This window comes from Babylonia areolata, chromosome 18, assembly GCF_041734735.1.
Source record: "Babylonia areolata isolate BAREFJ2019XMU chromosome 18, ASM4173473v1, whole genome shotgun sequence".
Taxonomy (NCBI): domain Eukaryota; kingdom Metazoa; phylum Mollusca; class Gastropoda; order Neogastropoda; family Buccinidae; genus Babylonia; species Babylonia areolata.
The window spans coordinates 29,941,975-29,957,100 of NC_134893.1; positions in this window are offsets into that span (position 1 = coordinate 29,941,975).

Sequence of the window (15,126 nt, forward strand, 5' to 3'; positions counted from 1 at the left end):
GTGTGTAGAAAGAGGTGTGTGTGTGTGTGTAGAAAGAGGTGTGTGTGTAGAAAGAGGTGTGTGTGTGAGGAGAGAGACGGTGTGTGTGTGTGGTCCCAGGTCTGTCTGAGCTGTGATGCCATTGCTAATTGCTACATGCTCATTCAGAAGATTGGAATTCATGTTCAAAGGATTGGAGTGTCTGTTCAAAGGATGAGAGTGTTGGAATATATGTCCTTACTGGTTGCTGCTGACATTAAGGACCCAGATTTTGTAAGGTACTGGGCTTTTTGGTGTCAGATATGGAAATTCAGGTTGGACAAGTCTTTCATGCTGGGAATTTATGAATACATATTTATTTATTTTTTAATAGTTCTTTTTTGTTCTCCTACCAACTTACTCCTTTATCTTATATGAAAATTTTGGTTTGATCTGTCTTTCATGCTTTCTTTTTTTTATTATTGTTTTTTTTGTTCTAGGGTGGTGCTAGTGAGGTGTGTTTCTGTATATTTGTATTTGTATTTTTTTTTATCACAACAGATTTCTCTGTGTGAAATTCAGGCTTCTCCCCAGGGAGAGTGTGTCGCTACACTACAATGCCACCCTTTTTTTTGTGCATTTTTTCCTGCGTGCAGTTTTATTTGTTTTTCCTATTGAAGTAGATTTTTCTACAGAATTTTGCCAGGAACAACCCTTTTGTGCCATGGGTTCTCTTATGTGCGTTAAGTGCATGCTGCACACGGGACCTCGGTTTATCATCTCATCCAAATGACTAGCGTCCAGACCACCACTCAAGATCTAGTGGAGGGGGAGAAAATATCGGCGGCTAAGCTGTGATTCAAACCAGCGTGCTCAGATTCTCTCGCTTCCTAGGCGGATGTGTTACCTCAAGGTCATCACTCCATATATATATATATATATATATATATATATATATATATATATATATATATATATATACATATATATATATATATATATATATATATATTAATACTTTATGTATTTTTCTTCTTTTTTTCCCTCTCAAATCTATATGTATGTCTTTTTGGCATAGCTACTCCAGTAATTTTCGTACTAGAATGCAGTATATTTTTCATTGACCAAATTAGTGACAGAACAAGTGGGCATTTTCTGGCATATGTCATGATGAAAAATAGCAAAATGCTATTGCCATACAGGAATAAACAAAACCTTCCCAACCATTTCGCAGTCAGTCGATCACAAAGCCTGCAGCTAATTCTTTTGTGGGTTAGGGAGCAGAAATACTTAGGAGGAGGAGGAGGAATTTTGTTTATGTCCTGTCACACGTATTGGTGATTGAAGACATTTTGTTAGAGTGTTAATGCATACGTTTGAGTATTATCATTCAGAAGAGGATGGGGATGCTTTGTGTTAATAGTGGTGTATAAAATTCTGGTAGGAGAGCACGGCTCCTAAAGAGGCCACCAGTACAATGGCTTAAGTACATCCATGAACGCAGTTTGATGCAAGAATGGATCTTGTAGCACTCTCATACCGAATACGCTGCGTAAAAACTCTGATTTCATGTCACCAAAACTGAGATGAATAGGAAAAAAACTTATGATGTTGAAAAAAAAGAACCATAGTAGTTGAAAAATATTATTTTATGACAGAGCTGTTCGTTCCTGCTGCTTGACATTATCCATGGGCAGGTCACTCTCAAAAAAATACTTATGACCAGTCCGCTAAATGCAGAAAACAAAGCATGTATTACCCGATACTGTGTTTCGATGAAAAGTGATTGATTTTGTTGTTGAGTGAACACTGTTGTTGATGTTTTAAGACATGGAAGTGTCACTGAGGTGAATGCAGACGACAAAGCAGTTAGCACACTTTGATCTTCAGCAGAACTGGAAAGTAGTGCTGTGACCTTCACCTTGAAAATACCACCATGTCAGAAGAGAATTGTCAGCTTTTCTTACTGGACACTGTGAGTTCAGGTTTCCAAGTGAGGAAAGTCTATTTTCCTGTTTATTTTCTTTGTTTTATATCATTGCAAATGTGACTGTGTTGAAAGTTTGTGATGTAGTCAGTTTTGTTCAGGCATGGATTGCCAGTTCCACCACTACTTTTTGGTTTTACGAAGCTGTTACCAATTTGACTGCACCAAACTCGCGAGTATGCTTTATTCTAGGATTTTTTTTTTTTTTTTTTTTTTTGGATAAAGTGGGTGCATCTAAATATATGTACATGAGTACCTCATGGACTGAAGACTTTTGAATTTTGATTTCATGTTTGACTGAAATGAAATTGCTTTTTAGTCTGCTAAAGTAGTGATTGTGTGTTGCACTTCGGTTGTAATCATTCCAGACTGTTGTGTTGAAAACTCCACAGGTTTTTTTATATTGGGAATCATGTCATTTGATACCTGTTGCATTGGATTTTGTGTTGTAATTGTGTCAGTGGAGATATCTGACAGATTCACATGTTGGGTTAGAAACTGAGATCGATGAGAATCCGAGTTGTAGTTGTTCTATCTTCTGATTTATGGTCAATCAAGTTCAGTGATTTTTACATGCATTTTAAACATTTTGAGTGAAGGACCACATTAGTTGTTTGCTTGCTTATATATATATATATATTCAGAGTTGTGGGAAGAGCATACATATATAGTAAAATAGATCAGTGGCAGCAAATTATGGTTACCAGTGCAATGTGTATTTGATCTATAGTGGATTTTTTTTACAGTAAGAGAAGTTGTTTGTGCTCTGAGGGAGTGCATCTCTCTGCATGTCCTCAGTTCTGTTGATGTTTGTATTTTTTGCTTTGTAGGTATTGAAAATAAAAACTAAATTTTTGAGTTTGATGCATTTTGCTGATTTTGTTTGTTAATGATAATATGTATACAGATGTATATGAGGTTATTATTGTTTGTCAATGATAATATGCATACAGATGTATGCGGGGTTATTGACAGTGAACTGTAATACCATATTTGAAAGGTTTTTTAATGTTGATCAGTGAATAAAACGGCCAGGTATGTAATTCAAGCAAATATGTTAAAATTAAACCCAAAAAATTGCATGTTTTTTTGTTTTTTTTTTAATTTGTTTACATAAAGGGGTCGACAGAAAGTTTAATTGTTGGTGAGTAGTGAATGTTTCCAGATCACAGTGGGATGCTTGTTGGGTCTTTGGAAATTATGTGCTTGAATTTTCCTCTCTTCTGTTGCTGTTGCTCTCTTCGTGTCTGGCTTTTTCTTTCTGTTGTTTCTTCCTTTGTTATTCACCAATGTTTTTTTAAAAACTTTTATTGTTTTTTTAATTGGTTGTGGCGTAAATTATACAAGGTTCTTGATTGTTGTTTTTTGTGTGTATTTATTTATTTTTTGTACATTTTGAAATTGGGTTATGACTTCAGAGCCAACATGATTTGTAAGTACTGTTGGATGCTATTATTTTTTAAAATTTTTTTGAAGTGCACAGTTTGCATCTTTATGCTTTACTTTAAGTGAGAGTGCATAACATAAACACTGCATGTCTTACAGCTCAATTTTGATGCACTTACTACTTGTGACTTCTGGGATTTGGACTTACGAGTTTTGGGAATGAATTGACTGGGATTACATTTCACTCACTTTATGCTCAATATCTGATTGCTTTATTTGTGGGTATTTTTTGAGTGGGTATTATGTGTGCTGCCCTAACTTAAAAAAGAAATATTTTTGGGACTGACAAAGTGGATCCCCTTTCCTGGACTTTCACCATGAACTTGATGAATGTTTTCAGTCAGTCAGTCAGTCAATCCCTTTAATGTCCGAAACAGTATGCAGAAATTTGCATTCAGGCTTTTCATAAGAGAGGGACAAAAAGTTAAACACGATTTTAAGAAAGAAAAAAAAAACCACACACACACACACACACACAATCATTTCGTCTTAAGAATAAACGTCATTCAAAGCCAATTTGAAAAAAAAAAAATTACTCACTCACATGATCCATGATGGGGAGGGAAGGGGTTGGGAGGTGGTATGAGGGAGGAGTGAAGGACGGACCTCGCACAAAAATCACCATCACAGTAATCAGTCATCTCTGTGGCTGGTCTGTCCCTTCAGTGTTTTTTTTTTTTTTTTTTTAACACTGCAGGCAGCATGTTTTTTGTGTGTGGGTGTGTTTTTTTTTAAATTGCTGTTCTGTGATAACTGATGTGACTGACAATTTGTGCCTTTGCTCTGGGATATATATGTATAAGATTATATTTGATATAGAGTATGAATTGGTACATACATTCATGTATATGAAATGAATGATATAGAGTATGTATTGGTACATACATACATGTATATGAAGTTTGACTTTTTTCTTTTTTCTTCTTCTTTTTTTGAGACCTCAAATGCCATGACTTTAGCTTTAAATTACAAACTAACATTTTATATTATCTTCAGCATGTTAATTCTTGTATAAATGTGTATATATATGTATATATTTTTTGGGGGGGAGGGGGGGGGGCGGGGGTATTTCTAAGATCATTCCTGGGTAGGCATATTTTGGCCTGGATTTGGTTAAAAAAAAAAAAAGAAGGTTTATTTAGGGAGGAAAAGTTTGCATTGACTGTAGCAAAATGACAGCAGAAGATACAAGCATACTCTGTATATCAACAGAGGTCGCAGATTTTTTTGATTTTTTTTTAAACCCACCAATTTGTGTATTGTGGCCATGTGGTATTGGCTTGAATATCTGTACATACTATCACTATAGGTTTCTGTCACTGACTGGTCTGTAAAACACAACTGAAGTGGTAATTGTTTTCCTTGTTTTAAATGATGTTCTCTTAATCCAATGGTTAAACAGCTGTCTGCCATGACCGGTTTCATAAAATGAATTGGGGCCTTGTGTGGACAAATACAAATATGAATACACAAACTTTATTGTGTATGGTACAGAGATTTTCTTTTTGGCAGCAGCACATGTCCAACATAAAGAAACAAGGAAATAAAATGAATGAAAAATACAAAGAATTTGAATAGCACCAAATAGAAATAGCTATATACAAATATACAGATTATTGAAATTCTCATGCCCATCCATTTCAGTCAACCAAGCCGCACTGCACATCTTCCCACACCACTCTCTCTCTCTCTCTCTCTCTCTCTCCTCTCTCTCTCCCACACAAAGTATGCAACTAATAAGATACATAGTTCATTTTGATACATAGTTCATTTAGAAATCAAATATCATCAGGCTAACAATGTTATGCCAAAACACAGAACTTCTGAATTTCATAAAATTAAGAGGCATCACGGTAGAACAACTTTAATTCATTCATACTAATCAAAAGCCCCTAACACCACTTCTTCCCCCACTTGTCCCCCATATCCACATATCCTGCACACACACACACACACACACCCACACACACACACACACACCGTCCTAGAGAAAAATACCTACAGGCCTAAACTTATTCGTCGCCACCCCCACCCCCTCCCCACACACCTTACTTCCTTCCCTTGCACTCACATACAATTTGTAAATACAAAGAGAGTCCACAATTCACATAAAATTCAATTTAAAAACCAACAACAAACAAACCTGGTTTAAGTATGTCCAAACTTACAAAACACCACCTGAGTTTGCTGGTAATTTTAACATAGTCATAACTGCACCACAAATCTTAAAGTTTTAAACTATCACAAGTACTTAAATGAATAGATAAGTTTGTTTTTGTGTTTTTTTTAAAAAAGCTCTTCATTTCTTTATGATGAGATACAGCTTTTCTGTTTGGTATTTTGACATTTTGTAGTCACGCTTACTGTAAGATATGAGGATAGAGTAGACCGAATGGACAGGGATTATGCCTGGGTGTTGAGAGTCTGCTGATGTAACCCTGGTGACTAGATCATTGTTGTCTTGAGTTGCCAGAGCAAGTCATCAGACTACAGAAGTCAAAAGCAAGGAATAAAATGAACAAGGGAGAAGTCTAACATGGCAGTTTCTCTCTCTCTTTCTCTCCAGACTTTTTCTCTTCATTAATGGCTATAAGAGAATGTATCTTCTCTATCTGTCTTTCTCTCTGTATGCCTTTCCCCTCCACAGACGGCTGTGATACTGATGTATCTTCAGGAGGAAGTACCCAAATGAACTTGATTTGTCAGATTATAGATTTCTGCATTTTTCACAATTCTTTGTTTTTGTGGAGTGTGTGAGCTGTGTGTGTGTGTGGCCACCCTGAGACAGTAATCCACACTCACCCCTTGCATGCAACAGGCTTCTTGAAATTGTACTGTTTGTGATTAAAAGGTTAACTTGGTTATGGAGCAATGAATTAGGAAGGCAGAGCCCTGTCCTCTCTTCCCACTGTTTTGACCATCCATGAGTGAAATCATGTTCCCATTCAACCTATATAATTGGCTGTTCACAACAATTTTTTCTATGGGGAAATTTGGCAAGCTTTTTACAGCGAAGCAACTTTCATCATCATCATATGTTATTTGGTGCACTGACAGCTCTCTCCCTCCCTCTCCCCTCCTGGGGGTGCGTGTGTGCTGGGAGGAGTTTGATGAAGGTGGTGGAGGAAGGAATAGTTTGTGTCAGAAATTTGCCCAAATATCCTAAGATCTTTTTTGACTTTTACGACAATCAAATTGAGTTTAGTGAGATGGGTACACTGAGAGGACCCCCTTTCAGACATATTTAAACATACCCAGACAGTGCCATGCAATTACATCGTAAGTCACAGAATTAGTGACATATGTTTTGAATGGAGCCTCATCTGCAGATCCTGTCAAGCATGTGTATTGGTAGACCTGGCCCGATCCGATCTAAGCAATGATAACAAATTATCAGTTTCCATACTTCCTGCCATTCAGGTCCCTTAACCTTTATTAGAGATTTCAGTATCAGAACAAGTTGTCATATGAAATGTAAACTTGATTTTTCCTTAACTCCACAAATGGACAAAAATTATGTCTAAACATATCACACCTTATTGCTATATAATCACTTAAGCAATGCCCATTACATCACATAAAGCAAGACAGCACTACCTTGCCTAAAACATCACAAATGTGCAACGGGCACCTTCAGCCGAGAGTTATACACATTTACACCTCGTGGACTGAAAATTGGTTGCTTGCTTGCTTTTTCTTTCATACAATTCAGTTTTGTGTTTATTATTGTTCTTGTTTATCCACAGCTAGCTGGCAATATCGCTGGGCTGAGAATGAAGATTGGGGAAAAAATCCCCCGTTATTTCAGTGTATACTAACAGTTAACCAATTCAGGAAGTCAGTCGATCATTTTTGAAAATGGCGCAAATTTCCAGAAATGATTGGTTCAAGCATACTTATTTTTTTAAGTGCCTGAATGCATCTTTATTTCCAGGTAATATGTGCATATTGGTCATCTTTGTTTCCCAGTTGACAGACATGGGAAATGTTTGAATCTGTAGTATAATCATAGCAATATCAAGCTCTATATTCTGTTTTTTTTTCTTTTGACTAAATATATTACACCATATTTTCTGTCACAATTATAGCAGTGCAAATCGCACAACAGTTGTACCATTCAGTATGTACCACCATGCCTCAGTGTTATTTCCTTTATGGATTAGCAGATACACAAGGCATCATAGTGCAATGATTTAAAACCTCAATAAACCTAAAGATATGAATAATAATTCAAAAATATCATAAAAAATGATATGTACAACATTGTATTAGTTTAATTCCTCATTCTAATTAGGGTTCAGCGTATCCCCTCTCCCCCAACACTGTTCAACAAACCTTTCTCACCTGAAATGATCTTGAACAAACCATTTTTGGTCTAGTCTTTGTCATATAAAATAATCATACTGATCATAGCAATTATGGTCCAATCTTTCTCATTTGAAATAATCACACCAATCACACTGCTTATGGTCCCCCTGTTAATTGTATATTTGTACAAAATTTAAAATTGCAATTTCTTCAAGCACACTGTACCAATTATCGTCACTGTAGTCAACAACAGTCAGTATTAGTACTATTACAGTGACATGAAATACTATCACCACTGAAAGCATAGTTACTTCCCTTTCCTTACATGCAAAGGCAAACTGTCACACACACACACACACACACACACACACACAACCACTGTTTTAACAGGAAAGTACCCTGGTGTTGCTGGCTGCTACTGTTGTTGACAGACAATGACATTGTCATTTTAGAAGTTAAACATCATTTCTTTCAAACACACACACACACACACACGCAAACGCAAACACACATACACACACACACACAATACAAACACACACACACACTCATACACACACACATGGAAACTAGATGAAGAGACAAGTGGGGGTGGGTTAAGGATAGAGAGGTTGGGGAGGGTGGTGTGACATTGTGAAATCAGGTGGCCTTAGAAGGTGAAAAAGTCACAAAAGCGGTGAGAGAGACAGAAAAGACTGTGTGTGTGTGAGTGTGAGTGTGTGTTTTGAAAAGAAATGAAATAACTTCTAAAATGACAATGTCACTGTCTGTCAACAACAGTAGCAGCCAGCAACACTGGGGTATTATCCAGTTAAAACAATGGTCAATGAAAATAGGTTATCTGGAATTTAAATAGGCCCATGAATTGTATACGTAAGGAATATTGTGTACAATTCCAGAGCAGCACTACACAAAATCACTATTTTGTAAAAATAACCAAAAACACCACCATCCATGACGCAGAGATCTTTAAAACAGATCATCAAGTCTGCTTTGTGCTAGCAAAATTGAATAACATGTTACTTACAGCAGCAATCCACAATGTGTAAACATTATTTTCCGTTGTTGTACATCAGTTTAGAAATGCTAACCTCTTAAGCAGAAAAGAAGGAAGTTACAAGAAATTAAAAAAACAATCAATAGAAATGTACACAAAATACAAGCGTTCATATTTTACAAATTACCAACATTACAGTGCATGAACTGTCTTCATTATTTACTATAAACTGGTTTTGATGCTGTTGTTGCAACTGCTCTTTTTATTGTCCCTATTCTTATTGCTGATGTTGTGGTTGTTGCTGTTGTTACTGTTTTTGTTGTTACCATTTCTGGAGTGGTTATTGTTGTCATAACTGTTCCCAAATGTGTTGTTCAGAGTGAGGACGTTGAGGAATTGTTGCAGACAGACAGTATATCAGAGTCACAGTCACTTTGTTCTGTTGGACAACGGTCAAGCAGCAGCTGTTGGACTGGACTGGACTGGACTCTCCATCGACTTGGTTACACTGTTGCTGCTGGATATGACTCATTTGCCTTTGTTGGTGGATTTGATCCAATGGCTGTTGCTGCTGGATATGACTCATTTGTCGTTGCTGATGGATTTGAACCAATGGCTGTTGCTGCAGAACGTGATCTAATGGGCGTTGCTGCAGGATGTGATCTAATGGGCATTGCTGCAGGATGTGGCGCGATTCCGACTGTTGCTGGATGTGGTGGTGTATGTGGTATAATTGTTGCTGCTGGATGTGGTATAATTGTTGCTGCTGAATGATGTGTGAGTGTTGTTGCTGGATGTGGTGTAATTCAAGTTGTTGCTGCATACGATCCAACTGCTGCCGCATGTTAACCATCTGATGCTCCAGGAGACATGGCCGTTCACGGCCACGAGCCACTTCCATCTGTGAAACTCTGTGTTCAGTCACTGACAGTCTGTCTAGTACAGAGTTCAGTTGAAGTTGGAGATTGTGGATGAAGCTGCTGTTGTTGCTGTTGTTGTTGTTGATGTTGGTGGTGGTAGGAATGGTGGGGCCATGGACAGAACTGTAAGCCTCCAAAACCACATGGTGCTGCTGTTGCTCTGTGGAGCAGTCCTCTGGGACCTCCAGCCTGTTGGTTGGCTGGGTCATAGAAACGGTCAGCTCTCTGACCTCCAGAGTGTGACAACAGATAGGTTCCGATGGTTGGTTCTGGAACGAACTGTGTGTTTCTTCTCTCTCTTTCTGCTTGCAGGCTGAGGGGGGTGAAGAGGAAATGACACAATTCAAAGACAGACTGTCTGTGGCCACTGACAGGGCTGCAGCACCCAAGAGAGATTCAACTGCAGTGCGCTCCCTTCGCAAAATATCCTGACGGTCAGAAGGCGCCTTGTTGGCATCACAGATGTGTCTCGTAACTGGCTGCTTATCCACACAACATGCAGTGACTTCGCTGGTGTAGGTTGAGCTGTCAACGTCACTGACCTCAGGGTCTTCCAAAGTGACGTCATCGTTGGATCTTTGACTTGGATTCCTTGCAAAGATGCTGCACACACACCAAGTAATGTTTGTTTCCTGGTGATGTTTGTCACACAAGCACACACACACACACACACACACACACACACACACAGAGTCATCATCCTAATTTCTTAAGACATTTAACAACTGTGGGTTCATATCCTGAACAGCTGTCAAAATCGTCATGTTATTAACATGAGTCTAATGATCTCTAGAATAAGTTAGTGCAGTGTATTTTCACTTCATCTTGTTTTTGTGTGCAGGTGTGAGTGTGTGTGTTTCTAACTGTTATCCTTGTGATTCATGTAATGTGTTTTGGCTGCTGAAGAAACTGTGCAATGCAAAAACACTCAGCACAAGTGGTGGTGGTAGTTGTAGAAGCAGCAGCAGCAACAGTAGTAGTGGTTGCAGCAGCAGTTGTTTGTTGTTGTTATTGTTGTTGTAAGAGAAGGGAGGGGAACTGGAGAAGGAAGAGAAGGAAGTGGAGAAATTGCAAACATGGGAAGAAATGGCAGAAGTGGAAGAGAAGGGAGAGGGGGAAGTGGAGAAAGAGAAGGAAGAGGTGGAAGAGAAGGTGGAGGAGAATCATTCTGCAGTGGACAGTTTGAAGCACCTGGATTGCGTGAGGAGGTCGCTGTGTGGGTCGGACCTCGAGGTGGGGACTTTCACCAGCGGATCCTCCATCATCCCGGACAGGTGTTGAGTGAGTTTACCACGTATGAAACGTTTCATACAACAGAGCGATCAAAGAAACTTAGATGAAAAAAAGAAATATGTTGAGGAGTTAAACCAAACCCTTATGCACACTGGACCCGATGATGACTTGACAATAGATTATCTAAACGAAGCAATAGCTAAATCCAAGAAAGAATCCGCTCCTGGCCCGGACAAAGTTCGCTACTCGGACATCAAGGAGCTATCGGAAGAAGACAGAAGCAAACTTTTCAATCTGTATCAAAACAGTTTCCACAATGGACATGTGCCGGAGGACTGGACACACAGCTTCTTAAAACCCATACCAAAACCAGGAAAGGACCATTGTCAGGTAAGCGGCTACCAGATCCTAACCATGCAAAACATTGCTGGAAAGCTCATGGAATGCATGATAGCCAGGAAACTTGCAAGGGATCTTGAACACAGGCACATTCTCCCTTCAAATCAAGGTGGTTACAGAACAGGCAAGTCCACATGGGAAAATGCAGCTGCTTTTGCATATGAGGTGTATGAAGGGTTTCAAAGAAAAGAAGAGACACTAGCAGTAGCAATCGACCTTGAAGATGCCTACAATAAAGTCCAGTTTGCACACCTCATGGAGCTGCTACTAAGGTATGGATTAAGTTTGACACTGACAAGCTGGATAGGAGCAACGCTTCAGGAAAGAACCGTCGTCCTACGCCTCGGAGATTGGATGTCTGCACCTTCTAAACTATCCATGGGACTGCCACAAGGGTCTCCGCTCTCTCCTGTCCTCTACAATGTCTACACGAAGGGCCTTGCAGACTTAAACAACAATGGAATAGCTCGGGTTCTTACTCTTGCGGATGATGGCCTGGTCTTCAAAACTTCGAAAGATGCTCAAGAAAGAACTGAAGCCGTCCAGAAACAACTAAACAATATTGCTCAATGGTGCAAAGACACAGGATCTTCCATCAATCCAGCGAAAGCCCAAACGTTGCTGTGCACCCTCAACAACAGAACCGCGAGCAAATCACCACCACCTGTGTCATTCGACGGGATTCAGATCGAGAAAACCGAATGCCTACGCTACCTAGGAATACAGTTCGACAGGATGCTGACCTTCAGAAAACATACGGAAAATACTGTTCTCAAATGCAAAAAGGGCCTTTCAGTCTTAAAAGCAATGGCAACCAAAGGTATTGAACAACGCCACCTCTTCCTGCTATACCTATCACTCGTCCTCAGTGTGATCGACTATGGACTTGGGCTAACAACACCATCTCAAAGCAACCTCCTAAAATTAGAAAGAGTTCAAAATGAAGCTATGAGGCTGATCCTTGGAACAACAAAAGACACGCCCACGGAACCATGCGATACCTGCTTGACCTTCCTTCAGTACAGGCCAGAAACAAGTTAGAACAGGTTAAGACCTACTTTAAAGCATTAGAAAACCCCCAAAACCCACTGCATGACGCAGTCAAAGAACCAAAAGGCAGCCGTCTAGGACGAGGAAGATCATGGATGGGGCAAGCAGAAGACACAATCCAGCTAGTATGCCGACTACAAGACCTGAAAGAAACAAAAGAATGGGAGAAAAACCCCGAAAACCTCGACCATCTATTCAACACAGCCATTTCACTCACTCTAGGAAGACATTGTCGGGAATGGCCAGAGGGCAAAACTGATGCGGAAGTGAAGCTACTCATAGAAGAAAACAGTAAAGAAGAGGACATCATCATATACACAGATGGCTCAGTCACCAAAGACCAATCCGGTTGGGGATTCACTGCGAAACAAAATGGAAAAACAATTAGGGAAGAGAATGCTGCCTACAAAGTCACGACCTCCAGCCTAACGGTGGAAGTTGAAGCTGTGATACATGCCCTCCAGTGGCTATCGTCCATCCATATGCCCGGAAACCAACATGCCATGATTCTAACCGACTCAATGAACCTCCTACAAAAAATTGAAAATGCAATGGGAAGCCCAGAGTGGTATAAGGCAATGCGCAACTTTCAGATTAAAAAACTCACATGGTCATACTGCCCGGGACATGCAGGTGTTAATGGAAATGAGTGAGCTGACAGACTTGCTGGTAACGCAACAATAACGAGCGGCCTACATCTAGGAAAATCGGAAATCCTCAGAAAAGTCGAAGAATATCAAAAAGAACAGGTACAAGGCCATCACACCATCGATCGCCTCAAAGAAATAAAAGCAGAGAGAGGGAGCGGCCGTGAGTCTAGCATGAAAGGTAGAGCACGATGCTTTGCAAATCAAACAAATATCGGCATCATTTCCAAACCAAGATTGCGCAAATTTCTTCAAAACGGAACAGAGTCTCTGTGGGCTTTTCCAAATACAATAGACTGAGCAACACACTAGACGCCACGTTCTTGGCATCAGAGATCTTTTCCCATCCCTCTTGCAGCCAATCAGTGGCAGCCTCTGTGCGTGTGTGTATGTGTGTGTTTGTGTGTATGTGTGGGTCTGTGTGTTTGAGTGCGTTTGTGCATGCGCGAGGGTGTAAGTGTACACAAGTGTCAGGAGAGTTCTGTGCACGTGCGTATGTGTGTGTGTGTGTGAGGGGAGGGGGGAATGCGGAGGGACGAGGGGTGGGGTGGGGGTGGGGGGGCGGAGGGGGGGGGGGGGGGGCGAGGGGGGGGGGGCAGGGGGTTAGAGGATGAGTGTATGCATGCCTACACTGTGAGAGCAACGGAATATTGGAACGTGCGGGTGTGTACATATATATGTATATATGTGTGTGGGGTTGGGGGTGGAGGATATGGGCGTATGTGTGTGTGCTTGTACAAGTAAGTGTTCATCTATATGTGTGTGTGTGTGTGTGTGTGTGTGCCGTGGAATCTGCGATACGTAGCCTAGAAATGAGTGTGTGGAGGAGGGGGTTAGAAGAGGTGCAGGGTAATGTGTGTGTGTGTGTGTGTGTGTGTGTGTGTTAGGGCTCATGTACGTTTATGTTTATTTGACTGTGCTTTCATATCTGTGAAACTGCATGTTTGGTGCATATCTGTAATGCATATGTGGGTGTATGTGTGAATGTGTGTCTCCATGTTTTACATTTATTAGTTTATTTATCATCATTGTTGTCTTTTTTTATTTATAATAATTATTATTGTTATTACTTTTTTATATTATAATTATTATTTATTTATCTATCTATCTATTTATTTATTTATTTATGTACGCTTATAGTTGACTTCATCACGTTTTTGTGCCTTATACATATTATTAGTAGTGGTAGTGGTTTAAAAAAAAAAAGTATTTATCTATTATTTATTCACCCCCTTTTTTCTTCTTTTTTTTTTTTCTCAAGGCCTGACTAAGCGCGTTGGGTTACGCTGCTGGTCAGGCATCTGCTTGGCAGATGTGGTGTATATGGATTTGTCCGAACGCAGTGACGCTTCCTTGAGCTACTGAAACTGAAACTGAAACTGAGCTTACCACGGGCTTTCACACGCACTGGTTTGTGGAGTCATGAAAGGGGGACACGGCAGTGCATTGAAAAGTGACCAAAATGAATGATGATTTTTCCTGATTTGGGGTTTTGATGAATTTCGATTCTTGAACAGAACTTCTATCATATGTATGTGTGTGTGTGTGTGTGTGTGTGTGTGTGTGTGTGTGTGTGTGTGTGTGTGTGTGTGTGTTTAGCTGTAAAGATGTCGTTAACAATGAAATAACTGCCAATAAAGATTGCTTGCTGAATCACGGAAGTGTTTATTTTGTTCAGTTTCCGTCGACGCAAGTCGTCAAGTTTCTGGCCTGGACAACATGGGGAACGGAAACACGGTACTACTATACACCGTTCTTACACATCGACGGAGAGGTCAAAGCCTCGCTGACACGAGGAACGTCACGTCAGAACACTGTATCACAGTATCGCCCTACATATCCACGAGCTAGCAAGTTCGTGCCGTCAGTTGAAAACACTCCGTGAATGACCTAGAATTTCCATATATGGAAGACATTATCACAAAAAAGCCGAGAACGCGCTTCGGCGACAGCAAGACATAGCATAGCAGTCCCTGACATGACATGTTATATTTCCCCTTCACGGTGTGTGTGTGTGTGTGTGTGTGTGTGTGTGTGAACAAGCACATGAACACTGATACAAACTTGTGCATGTTTTGTGTGTTTGCATGCACATGAACATGTAAACAAGTACAGTTTGTGTGTATGTGTGTGTGTGTGTGTGTGTGTGTGTGTGTGAACAAGCACATGAACATACAAACT